This window comes from Diceros bicornis, chromosome 7 (assembly GCF_020826845.1).
Source record: "Diceros bicornis minor isolate mBicDic1 chromosome 7, mDicBic1.mat.cur, whole genome shotgun sequence".
Classification (NCBI taxonomy): Eukaryota; Metazoa; Chordata; class Mammalia; order Perissodactyla; family Rhinocerotidae; genus Diceros; species Diceros bicornis.
The window spans coordinates 14,232,464-14,245,139 of NC_080746.1; the positions used below are offsets into that span (position 1 = coordinate 14,232,464).

Consider the following 12,676-nt stretch of genomic DNA (forward strand, 5'->3'; position numbering starts at 1 on the left):
AAAAGGAAAACTTCCTGAGTCTTCCATTTCTTAAAAATAATCAGCCTAGTGGCCGGCCGGGTGGCATAGTGGTTAAGTTCGCAAGCTCCGCCGGTTCGGATCCTGGGCGCAGACCTACGCACTGCACCTCAAGCCATGCTGAGGTGGCATCCCACACAGAACAACTAGAAGGATGTACAACTATGACATACAACTATCTACTGGGGCTTTGGGGAGAAAAAAGGAAAAAAGGAGTAAGATTGGCAACAGATTTTAGCTCAGGGCCAATCTTCCTCAAAAAAATAAATAAAGGGGTGAAGGGATGCATTTATATGGTGACTGACAAACAATAATGTACCACAAAAATTTCACAATAAAGAAAAAAGAAAAAAAAATTAACCCAATTCCCTATAATTAAGAACGCTGATGATAAAATAAGTGTACTTTAAAAAACAATGCAAACATAAATTTTGTCTATACTTCATGCATAATTTTGCACTTATATTTTAATGCAATATTTGACACACAAAAGGATAAATGTGCCATGCAAATTATCAAGCATAATAATAATTCATTACCTAATTTAAGAATCAGAACATTACCCATATTTTTACCCGTATTTATCTATTTCATCTCCTCTCCTGTCTCTCCCCACCCCCCTCCTCCCTCTTTGTAATGGTTAACCTAAAATATGTATGTATCCCTAAAGTGACATATTTTTTAGTTTTGTTCCTTTTTGAGCTCTATAAAAATGATATCATACTGTATGTAGTCTATGGGATTTGATTTTTTTCCACTCAACATCATGTTTCTAAGATTCATGTTGTATGTAGCTATCATTCATTCATTTTCATTGATGTACAATATTTCACTGTGTGACTATACAATATATTGTTAAGAGATACATACATATATAATGATAAAATTACACATTTTTTAAAATCCTTGCTAATATCTGGCTTCCTGATTTTTAATTCTCCCTTCATCTACCTCATTTATATTAGACACATTTCACTATAAGCAGTCATATTTCATATTTTGCTGTTATTTCACTTGCAGTTGTCTCACGGCAACTTTCAGAGTGAATTCAGGAGTATTATCCACTAATATGCATAGTGGAATCGGATGATGCTTTTTCTTTTGTCACTCTCCAAGAATGCTAAAAAGGAGGCAGAACCTTCAGAGCTTTGATGAACTACAATTCACTCAACATTTTATCTAGCCTCCTAGAAATACATGTGGAATTGAAGGAAATTAATTTCCGTACGTTACTGATCCTAAGATTCATTTTTATTTCATATTTTAACATCTCTAAAATTGGGACATGTCTTATATATGTAGGGGTTGTGGTGTGGTTGATTCTAAGCATAAGCACTGGTTTGCATTCCTGGTGGCATGACTGGACAAAGGCAAGTTCTCGATATTTCTGTCAATAAACTAAGGACCATTTGAGAAAGGAAAAAATAAATAAATAAATAAAATAATCAGCCTAAAACAATCCTCATGTTAGAGAGACACATTTTGGGGTAGCAAATTTTGTTCCCCTGCAGGCCCAACTCCACCCTATTTGGCTTACATCCACCCATGTTTCCTATGCTCTGGCAAAATGTTACCACTCATAGATCCTTCAAAATCGCTCCCATTCCTATTCCTCTGAACCTCTGCTCTTGTCATTTCCTCCTAGACTTACACCTCCTTCTTACTCATGTATTGAAATGTTACTTATCCTTCAAACCCCCACTCAAAAGTCACCTTCTGCATGAAGACTTCCCTAATTGCCAGCCGGATGGGACCTCGTGCCCCTGACTACCAAGATGACTATATTTTTCTTATGACATTTTTCAGGCACTATTCTTACTGAGGTTATTTAATTATATGCCATAGCTCTCTTACTAGATCATCCATTTCTTTAGGGTATGTTTCTTTACTCTTCTTTATATCCTCCACTGTGTCTAACCTAATGCTTTGCACAAAGAAGCTGCTCAAAAACTATAAATGTTAATAGACTGAATAAATGAAGAAGTTAATAATAGATTATATTGGGGTGAGAAAGGCTGATATTAAGGTGGTACACTGATTATTAAATATTCAATATTAAATATTGGAATATTTCCATTCTAGTTGGTAAGTTTAAGCAGCTACTACCTGGGCCCCTAGATGCCCCCCACCTGGATCCAGCAACTAAAGAGATGATTTTTCACACAGTAAAAGGTCTCCAGAATTAGTTGACACCTCCACAGTGATTTCATATATCATCCACGGGGAGGAGCAACAGCACAATCAAATGGGGTTAACAAAATTGACTTTTAGACAGGATATTGTACTTGCCTGAGCACAGAAAGAACTAAAAACATAGACATGGTTCCTGCACACCTTAGAATACAAATGTTCCAATGGATAGAGGGCATATCAGTGTTTGCGTGATGACTAATGAAGTGTGGGTGGGTGTTACCATTAGTAGTAATGGTAATAACAACCAGCATTTGACAAAACACTTTTACAAATCCAATTTAATTTTCAAGAGAATTCTTGGAAGCAGTTGTGATTACCTCATTTTACAAGTGGATAGATAGTACCAGAGGACCAGAGAGATGGTAATGCGCCCAGGTGCCTACAGCAATAACACAAGCTGAGTCCACAGAGCTTCTCCACTATTTCATATGGCTTCGATGTCAGATGGCAATGATACTGTGCCCTTTGATGGAAAGAAAGGGAGGAAGAAAAAAAGAGAGGAAGAAAGATAGAGAGGAAGGAAGGAAGGGAAAGAAAGAAAGGGAGAGAGAGAGAGACATGAGGGAGGAAGGAAGGGAAAGAGGAAGAAGGAAAGAAAAAAGAGAGAGAGAGCTTATAAGCAATAAGCAGGGACGTTTTGAGGCCTTCATAGGCCTTTGAGAGGCCCCACACCACATCATATGAAGCGTATTAAAATATACCCAATCTCATTCTAACTTTTTTTTTACTATAAAAATACTGCAATTTTTCTTTTACAATTCTACTTTTGAAATTTGGCCTAACAAAAATTTCCTAACAATCAGGAATTCTGCCAATGATGTGAAACTAGCCTGCGAATTGTTTTCAAGCAGGTAAAAATCTTGTGATAATGAATGTAACAAGAAAATGACATCATAACATCTTTGTAGATTTAGTGACCTACTTACTAATCTCATTTTCACAGTTTTCTTTTTATATTGTGAAGCTGGTTATATTTTTTAGATCTTCAACATGTTTAGGTCACCAACGCCAGCCCTAGAGATAAACAGCCCTGGTTGCAAGTGTTTGAATAGGTCAGCAGAGCTCAGCTTGGAACTTAACGGAGATGCTTGTACCACGGAAGTGCCATCAGCCACCGCCTCCCCAAGCCATCTTCATGCTTCTTCACACAAGGTGCTGACTGCTGCTGTCACAGAGTTAATTCCATCTCCCAGGAGGCCTCTTCTGGAAATTCCCCTCCCACTTTGGATGTGGCCGAACCATTGGGGGAGGAGCAGCAGATGCACAGCTGAGCGACACCAGACAGGAAGCTGCGCAGCAAGAGGGCTTGAGGTGGGGAGCTCCCTGCCTTGCGGTCCCTGGGCCCGGAGGGAGAGGCACAGAGTGGTTACCAGTGAACAGTTTCCTCGACCGACCTGAGTGCATTCCCAGCCCAGGCTGCAGTCAAACACGACACTAAACAGCCCTCCTTTGCTTTTCGGGTTGCTATGACAGCCAGGAATTTGCAAACCAAACCGGACCTGGAGAAGAATTCTGTCCTTGGCCCAAAAAGTTAGTGGTTCCAAGCGGTTCTGCTGTGGTTCCTCCTGTTCCTTTGACGCCAGCCAGATGGAAGGGGCTCTAAATCAGGGATTTGGAAACGGCCCAATGGAAAGACTGTTTCCAAGCTGGCTGAAGCTGCATTAGAAGGAATTTAGGTGTGATCGAAGGAACTTCTGGGCAAGAAAAGTTGGAAAATGTTACAATAGGTCCCAGAGAGAACCTCATCATCCTCTCGAAAAATCTTTTATATTTGTTTAGTGTTTTGTGGTTCACTAAGCACATGCACATAAATTATCTCATTGGATCTTCACATCTGCCTGGGGAAGTCGTCAAAGTCAATATTATTAAATCTGACCAAAGACAAGGAAAGTGAGGCTCAGGGAGAACAAGAGCAAACAGCTAATAGGCAGCAGAATTGAGACTGGAATCTGGGCTTTCTGATTCAAGGTTTAGCTCTTCGAATTCTACCAGGATGCTCTCCCAAAGATAAACTAGGTCACGTCTGATTTGGACAGTTTAGGAGCAGATTTTTTTGAAAGAAAGTGATGTAGATGAATGATTCTTTTATGGTAGTAAGATACATATGATACAAAATTATCTGCATAACCATTGTTAAGTGACATGGCTGAGGGGACCAGCAGGCTCTCTTCCCAAATGACTCTAGAATCTTGGGATGTCACTTCATGTCCGTGAGTTTCCTTCTTCATTCTTTATCCACCCTTGCCCACTTCAGAGGGATGAGTTAGATTGTATCTTTAAAGGACTTTGAAGAAAGTACTCTGTGAGTACAAGATGTAATTATACCTGATTATGTCCAAAGTTATAATTACATCACCCGGCAAGAACTGTTGAATTCCCTATGATGTGGTTCAGAATAGTGGCCAAGCTTGGGGCTGGTGAGATTGGGACAGGGAACCATGTCTGAATCCCCCACCCTTGGATGTTCCAGCCCTACCCAGCTCAAATGCCACCTCCTGCACGAAGCAGTCCTGATCCTTACACAGGAAGAAATAGTTCCCTCCTTTCAAATTCGACAGCACTTCCTCTATGCCTTTTTTAAGCTAAATGCTATGTTTTATCTTAGGTTTACGGTTATTTAAGAGCATATTATATATCCCCCCTTTAAACTGGATGCCCCTTAGAGGCAAAATCCAGTCCTGCTTTGTACATAGTATAAAGCAAATGTTTACCAAAAGCTCGCCAGCAAATTTCTCTTATGCCTGACCCATTGGCTAGAACTGTGTCACATGGCCTTCCCTGGGGCAAAGAAGGCTGGGAAAATGTTTCGATTTTTTAGCCTCTGTGGTAGAGATGTGTTGGGAATGAGGCTGGGTGATCCAGTAAACAGGGTCTGCCCAGACCTGTCTTTGTTGGCACATCCTCGGGGAGTCAGAGGGGAGAAGCCGCACCCCGAGTCTCATGTCCAGGTTCTGTTTCTACTGTGTGCCCCCCCGTGTCTGTCATGGGTACACACTAGACACTCTTGGATTGAATGATTCTCTACTCTAACTGAAAAACAGGGGGAACAGTGAAGAATGACCAACTCAAATTAGGTCACACCAATTCCTACAACATACACTCCTAATAACACTTGTCTCACATTCATAAAGAACTTAAGAGTTTACAAAACACTAGCATCCCTATTTTGTTCAGGTGAAAAACTGATACTCAGAGAGGGTAAACAATTTATTCAAGATAACTCAGTAAGTGACAGTGCCAGGAAGGGCTCAATCCTGGTTTCCTGATGTCACGCCTCATGCTCTGTCCACCGTTCTCCACTGCCTCTCAGACAGTGGTTTCAAGTCACAGCTGTCCTATACCTCACCCATCTCCTGGGAAAGTATAGTCAGAGGAGATACAACGTAGTGCAAGAGGCTGCAAGACAGTGGTCTGAGTTTGTGTGACACATTTGTGTGGGTGTGGTGGTTGGGAAGCTGGGGGATGTTTCTCCTCCCCTCCCATCTCCTCAGCCTGGCCACCATAGACATCAGTCTTGTCAGTGAGCAGCTGCAAGCAGCTGCTGACAGTTCCAGCATCTCAGTCCACAAAAATATGAGTTCCCCACAGGATATCAGTGGCATATTCAGACTTTGGATATATTGTCCTCAATTTAATTCTACGGCTTTGACAGCATCATCTATTACTAGAAAAAAAATCCCAGCTCTTCCCTGGCCCTATCACACCTGTTTCTGCCAGCAGACACCAAGGAGTTTTCTGTTCTCATTCCTGACCTTTTAGGAAGAGGCAGAGCCACTCGGTATGATAATTTTCCACACTGCTGGAAAGAGAATGGGGCTGGTTGCTAGGCAACCGGTCTCAAGCTTGGCTCTGCATCTAACTTGAGTGCGACCCTGAGATAGCACGTCCCCTGGCTGGGTCTCAGTCTAGAAAATGAGGAAGTTCAACCAAAAGGAATTCTACGGACCCATCCAGCTGGATGGTGGAGCCAGCAGCTGCAAAGAGGTGGAAGTAGGCAGGCTTACAGACTGGGACACGTCTTTTCGGCCTGCATGAACGAACAGTCCACGAGGGCCATGCTAGCTGGGGACAGCAAGTTGCCGATCCCCAGCTGGGAAGATATGAACTATTTCTGTCTTCTGGTTTGGCGGTTTGTGTTCTCTGCCATGTGCTCACGTGTCACAGAAGAAAACATGCTGCTGGATTCTCAGAAAAATCACCTAGGTCTCTGGCTGCAGAATGAAGCCAGGCATAGGTCTGGTCACCTGCCTGATGGCCTCTGCCTTCGGGGAGAGGTCACTCAGGGATCACAGCAGGCCCGCATAAGACAATGCCAAGAGGCCTGAACTAGGAATCAGACTAAGGTTCTTATAATTTCTGTGCCCCTAACTAGCTGTGTGGCCCTAGACAAGTTGCTATTCCTCTCTGAGTTGTGTCCTTTTCAGTAAAACAAGGAAGTTAGATCAGAAGCCTCTGATCCCCTTTTCAATCTAATAATCTGAAATTTAGTGCTTAACCTTATTCCCCTCTCCTACGGCTTCCTTACGACAACTTGTCTTGTGGATAATTCTGATTATTATTAACCAAAGAAAAACCTTCTGACTTGGATCTCAACTCAGAGATGGGAAATGATGTGAGGACGGGAGAAAGCACAGGAATACTTTTGACTACCCCTTTTGCTGTGTGTTTCTGAGGAAAAAGACTACTTTTGGTCTAGTTTAGTCTAGTTTTAGTCTAGTCTAGTCTAGTTTAGTCTAACTAGACTAGCTAGACTTCAATTCACCCTTAAAGGAAGGAGATGCTATCTTCCCCTTCTTTGAGAGGTAAAAGGATGCCCTGCAGATCCAGTTACAATGTATCCTGGAGTCATGGCGTATATTGTTGCATTAATTAAGGGGGAACAGAGAAGGGAGTTAACCTTGCTGAGTACGAATGTGCCCTGTGCTAGGGGCTTTCTTTATACAGTCTCACGTAATCTTCTCAACAACCATGTGAGAAATTTTATAGATGAAACAACGTAGGCTGAGAGAAGTTAAGAAACTTGCCCAAGTTAAACACAGTAAGGAGAGTACCAGGAATTCATAATCAGCGCGTTTTCCTCCAAAGCCTGAACTGCCTCTCTGAGGGTGTAACTTTAACAGGAGTTGAAAGTAGGATGCAGGGAGGAGCTGGGAAACTCCAGATCTAGCCGACCTCAGGGAAGAAGGTGACGTAGAACACAGACTGACTGTAAGTCCTTAGGCTTAGCCGCTGCATAAACCTTCTCTGTTTGGCTCTTGGCTCTCCCACTGGCCCCCTCAAAACCCCACTGGGGTCAAGGGACAGACCTAGGCATCCTGGGTCCTGGAAGGCAGATGGTGGCAGAAGTCGTTTCTTCACTAGCAAAAGTCCTACAGGAAACACTAGCCCCACAAAATCCCTGCTGTCTTAGCTGACCACACAGCTCAAAGCTGGGGACTGCCCTCTCAGGGGGTGAGATGAGCTGGGCCCAGCGTTCTCACCGCTGCCCCACTCCCAGGCCCCCTGGGGGGGCACGGCTGCTTTCTCTACCTTGGTGACAACTCTTTAGCCTCATTAGCATGCAGGGTTCCCAGACCCAGCCTCAGGAAAAGGTGTCCAGTCAAGACCCTGAAAGTCAGCTGGGGCCTCTTAATGTCAGCCATAAAAAGAACCAGTACACTGAACAGCCAAGTCAAGAAGTATCCTTGGAGGACAGGAAAGAATATATAAAGATAACCTTGTTTTAATAGAAAAAGGAAATGAGACAGAAGTTGGCTCTTTTTTACTGAAGCGAATGGAATCCTATGAATGCAACTTAAGTGTTAGCTGGAACAAATATTCACTGAGTCTCCTATGTGTCAAATATTGTGGTGGGTGCTTTCATCATCATCTCAGTTCTCCCTCATAGCAGCGTCAGGAAAAGAGCAAGGTTCAGTGAAGTCAAGTGACCTGTCCAAAGCCACTAAGAATCCAAACTGTCTGCCTCATAGCCCAGAGCTCTTTCCATTATCCTACAGCTGTTTTCTCCTGAATGCCCTCATGAGCAGGTGGCTTCATCTGAGACAATGGGCACAGCTGGATACCGGAGCTCAAAGGGATGAAAAGACATGGTCCATGGTTCCCCAGTGTCCTATGCAATGAGACAATAGCACAGATCTCCCTCTTCCACACTGCACTCCCCTCCCGCTTGGTTTACAGGACTTTCTCCAGGTCTTCCCTGACATCTCCTGCACTAGGTTCAGGGCCCTGCTATTAGCTCCACAGCACTCTGCACTTTCCCTCTGAGTACTTCTCACTCTACATTATGAATGCTTGTTGGTTGTCCATCTTCCTTGACTCACCATAAGCTTCTGGGGGGTAAGGACAACTTTTGCTTTGCTCACCATTAATTTCCCAGGGCTTAGCACATGGTAGGTGCTTAACAAAGATTTACTGAATTATTGATTGAAAGAGAAAATAGAAGGATGGATGGATGGATGGATGGATGGATGGATGAAAGGATAGATGGATGATGGTTTATCATCCCCTCAAAATTACCACATCTTAAATTAAAGTGATCTTTCCCCTCCTGACAAGTTAACTTAACTTGACTTCCCTAGTTTGTGAGTAGTACCATCAAAAGATGGCGACGTATAAGGACTTTCAATCTTCTGACTTTAAATCCTGCCTCCATCATTTACTAACCATTGAATAATAAATAATTTATTTACTCTCTCTGAACCTTAGCTTCCTCATTGTAATACGGTATTGTGAGGCTTATTGATGATGCTTACAGTGCCTGGAATATACTACGAGTTCAATGAATAGTTGCCATTAATCTTAGCATATACAACAATATATTAGATCACTTATGTTTATCTTTGGTGGCTCTTTTATCTTCCACTCCCTCTCCCACCCAGAATAACCGTTGGATATTTAACCTGTCTAATCTTTCTTCCAAATACCTTCTATGTTTGTTTCACCACCGTCATCTCATCTCCCCATTTAATGCAACAGGTTCTAATCAGTTCCTCTGCTTCAGGTTTGTCTTCCAATGTTTCAGGAGCACCCTGTAGTGGCTCTAAAATTCCTACAGAGAAGACATTTAGGGTGGCACTCTTTGGCTCTCCACAGAGTAGGGAGGATAAGAGACTTGTCTCGAAGCTGCATATGCACATCGCTTTACAAAATATTGAGGACAATATCAATTGTCCATATTAAAGCATGGGGGTAGGAAGCTTGGTAGAAAGGAATGCTAAAGCTCTCCACCCTTGGCTGGCCCTTGGGGGCACCTCTGGGCAGAAGCTGCCAATTTGTATTTCCTAAAATATGGTTCTCAATAAGGTCCTTTTTGCTAAATTTTTTCAATGAGTCTGGAGAAGCTGCAGAACAAGTTCCAGGATCCTTTGCCTCACGTTCGGGACTCTTCACAATTTTGCTTCAGGCTGACTGTTCCGGGGCATTTTGCTCCAACACCAATTTCTCATTTCATTCAATGCCCCCTGAATACACCAAAGCTATTGCTAACTCCATGTCTTTGCCCAGGAGTGCCCCTGCCCCTCACCCCTCCACCCCCACAGTGGTCCTCCCCAGTGCCTCTCATCTAATGAAATTGTATTCATCTCCCAAAGCCTGGCTCAAGAATTGTCCTCTCAAGGAACCTTCGCAACTACCCCAGCCTACAGTGCTCCTCCTTTCTTGGAATTTCCAGGGTTTCTTACTGTCAGGATAGTTTATTCTGGCACTTAACTACACAACTTTCTTGTACTGTTGTTGAAACATTTCACATATTGATGTTTTCTCTCCCACTGGACTGAGAGGTCCATTTAGGATAAGGACTGCCACATACCTCTTTGGATCCCCATGGCACCCAGCCCAATCAGTGTGGGACACAGCGGAGGTAGGCAATGGGTTGCGGAGTTATAAGCCATCCCAGGAGGCACTCTGCTCTTCTGACCCACAAATGCATGACAATGGAAAAGAGGCTTCGGATTTAGGGACAGTCATTTCCAGGGGCCCAAGGACTCTCCCCAAGGAATTTATGCCAAACATCTACTGGCTGTAAGACTTGGGACCTGGGAAAACTGAGTGTTTATGACCCAATCTCAGCCTAGCCAAACCATTTCCTATGCTGGTGACTAACGACTTGAAGCTGAAGGCATCTTGTTACCTTCAGCTTGAGCAATGTGGATTTAAACACACATCTGTCTTCATGTGCACACCCGCCCTCAAGCAATAAATGGTGTCACCAGGTTCTTGAGAAAGGCCACCAGCGATGGAGGGTTAGAGACGGTGCTTTAAAACTGCTGCGAAAATATCTCCTGTAGAAAGAAATAAAAAGGAAGAATCTAAGTGAAGAGTATCCAAGAATTCTTTGTACTATTTTTGCAACTTTTCTGCAAGGCTGACATTATATCAAAATATTAAATACAATTTTAAAGCAGAAATAACAAAAAGTCACCTTCTCTCTATAGTTTCCCACCCACCTTCCTCAGCTTTTAAGAATTAACATTTTTTTCAACACATTCACACATGAATTATAGTTGTGAATATTTCTACTTCCCCTATTAGACAAGAAGTACAAAACGGAAGATGAAAGTAGTAAGAGTCAAAGCAACCTTTTAAATATTTTATAATATAAAAATAATAATATTTTAGAATATTAAATTATAATATTAATAGTAGAATAGAAGAGTTTTAATATTTTGTGATCTGGGGCAAGATATGTAACCTCTTTAGGTTACAGTTTCCACATCTTTAATGTGGAATTAAAAATGCCTATCCCTTGGCATTGTCATAAGAATTAAATAAAAAGGTAAATATTAAAACATTAATATGATTCCCAGTCCACAGGTGGTGCCATGACACACTAGTTTCAAACGTTTAAAAAATGTCAATAACCAAGTTCTAGTCACTTTGTGTCCTCACCACCTAAAAAAGCATCTGGCACAGGGTAGATTCATAATGAATAGCTATTGAGGAAGGGGGAGGTGAATAAGTGCTAGAATTCTACTACAGCAACTTTACAGCTGACCCCAAAGCCTCAGCAACAGCCCCTGCTTTTGCCATTCCTTCTGAGTGACCTTGTGAGAGCCCCATAACCTCTCCGAGCCTCTGCTTTCCTCATCTATGAAACGGGCTGGTTTTCATTACAACCGGAAAGGATTAGCTAATTAGAGAGGGCTATACAGCTCCTGGGATCTAAGACCCCTGGGGAGAGGACTGGAAAAACAGAGCAGATGTGTGATCCAGCCGCCTGCTGGGCCTAGAGGGGTTAATCTCACTTACAGGAATGGGCTTCTCAGAACGCTGGCCCTGACTCCCAACACAGGTGCGGGTGAGGTTGAAGGTGAGCGGTTCCTCCTGCCTTAGTGTGGCTGAGGGAGAAGCCACTGCTCCAGGGACGTCCAGAGGCTGGGGACCAGAGAGTGCACGTCCAAGTTTTCTCAGGCCCAAGGACACGTGTGCACAGCAGGAGCTCCAGACAGTTGAGACCTGAGCGTGGCCATCACTGCCTTTTCCTTTTCTAGTCCCCTCTCAGAAGGCAGACCCGCAGTGGCAAAGCTCCCCCAGCCCACCCACCCCCCCGCACGGCCCCCAGCCCTCCGCAGACCTCCTAGGCTAAGTCCCTGGCGCCCTTGCAAGGAGGGAATTCCATGCCCTCTGCCTTCTTTTCTTTCTAAAAGGAGTGAGGGGGGTGGTGTATATTTTGGCCAGGGCCACATGCAGTGCGCTTTGCTCCAGGGCTGCATAAAGGACGGGGTTCCACTGAGTTCTGGACCCCCACTCCCTGGGGTGATGGCTAGCTTAGCCCTGCCCGGATCTGAGGGCGGGCTACTGTAAATACTGACCTCAGAAAGAGAGCGAATGCAAAAGGCCAAGGGAAGGCGAGGCAAAGGGTGGCTGTGGTGCCAAAACAGGTGGCGAAGACAGGAGTGCCACAACCAGACCGGTCGCTTGACTGTCTTAACTGTCACTTCCACGCTTAATTGTGTGGTGGCTCTGTAGTTTCATGCTGACAAAACCAGACAGGGAGGGCTGAGGAGGAGAAAAGAGGGGAGAGGGGAGAGGAGGGAGGAGGTGAGAGAGGTGAGGCAAGAAGAAGGTAAATAAGAGAGGGAAGGAGATGGAAGAGGGATAAAGGGCAGATTTGTGAGAGAAATGGAAGCAGAGTGTGTGTGAGCCAGAAAAAGAGATCAAGAGAGAAGCGGAGAGAAGGACAAAGTGAGGACAGACAGAAGACTGAGGCCTCACCCCTCGGCCCTTGGCCGAGGTGTCCCCGATGCTCTCCCACATAGAATCAACCCCACACCGAGCACCTCGCGCAACCACCCCGCCCCTGCGCGCCCCGAACCCCCCGCGCGCTCCCTGGGGCCCCGAGGCGGAGGCGGCCCGGCCGACTCCCTTCTCCGCCGGCCCACGGGCCCCGCTGCTCGCCCCAAACACTGGGAGGGAGGGAGCCAGCGAACGAGCGAGGGAGGGAGGGAGGGGCTGCCGGTGGGAGGCA

General features: G+C 44.4%; 1 long non-coding RNA gene across 1 annotated transcript; it reads right to left on the minus strand.

Moving 5' to 3' along the window:
• Nucleotides 1-2,888: 2,888 nt before the first annotated feature.
• Nucleotides 2,889-12,236, minus strand: LOC131407886 (uncharacterized). Its single transcript, XR_009220681.1, has 4 exons — nt 12,021-12,236; nt 11,458-11,583; nt 10,340-10,490; nt 2,889-3,905 (listed from the first exon to the last, which is right to left on the minus strand). It is a non-coding gene; the product is annotated as an uncharacterized LOC131407886 (long non-coding RNA).
• Nucleotides 12,237-12,676: the final 440 nt, after the last annotated feature.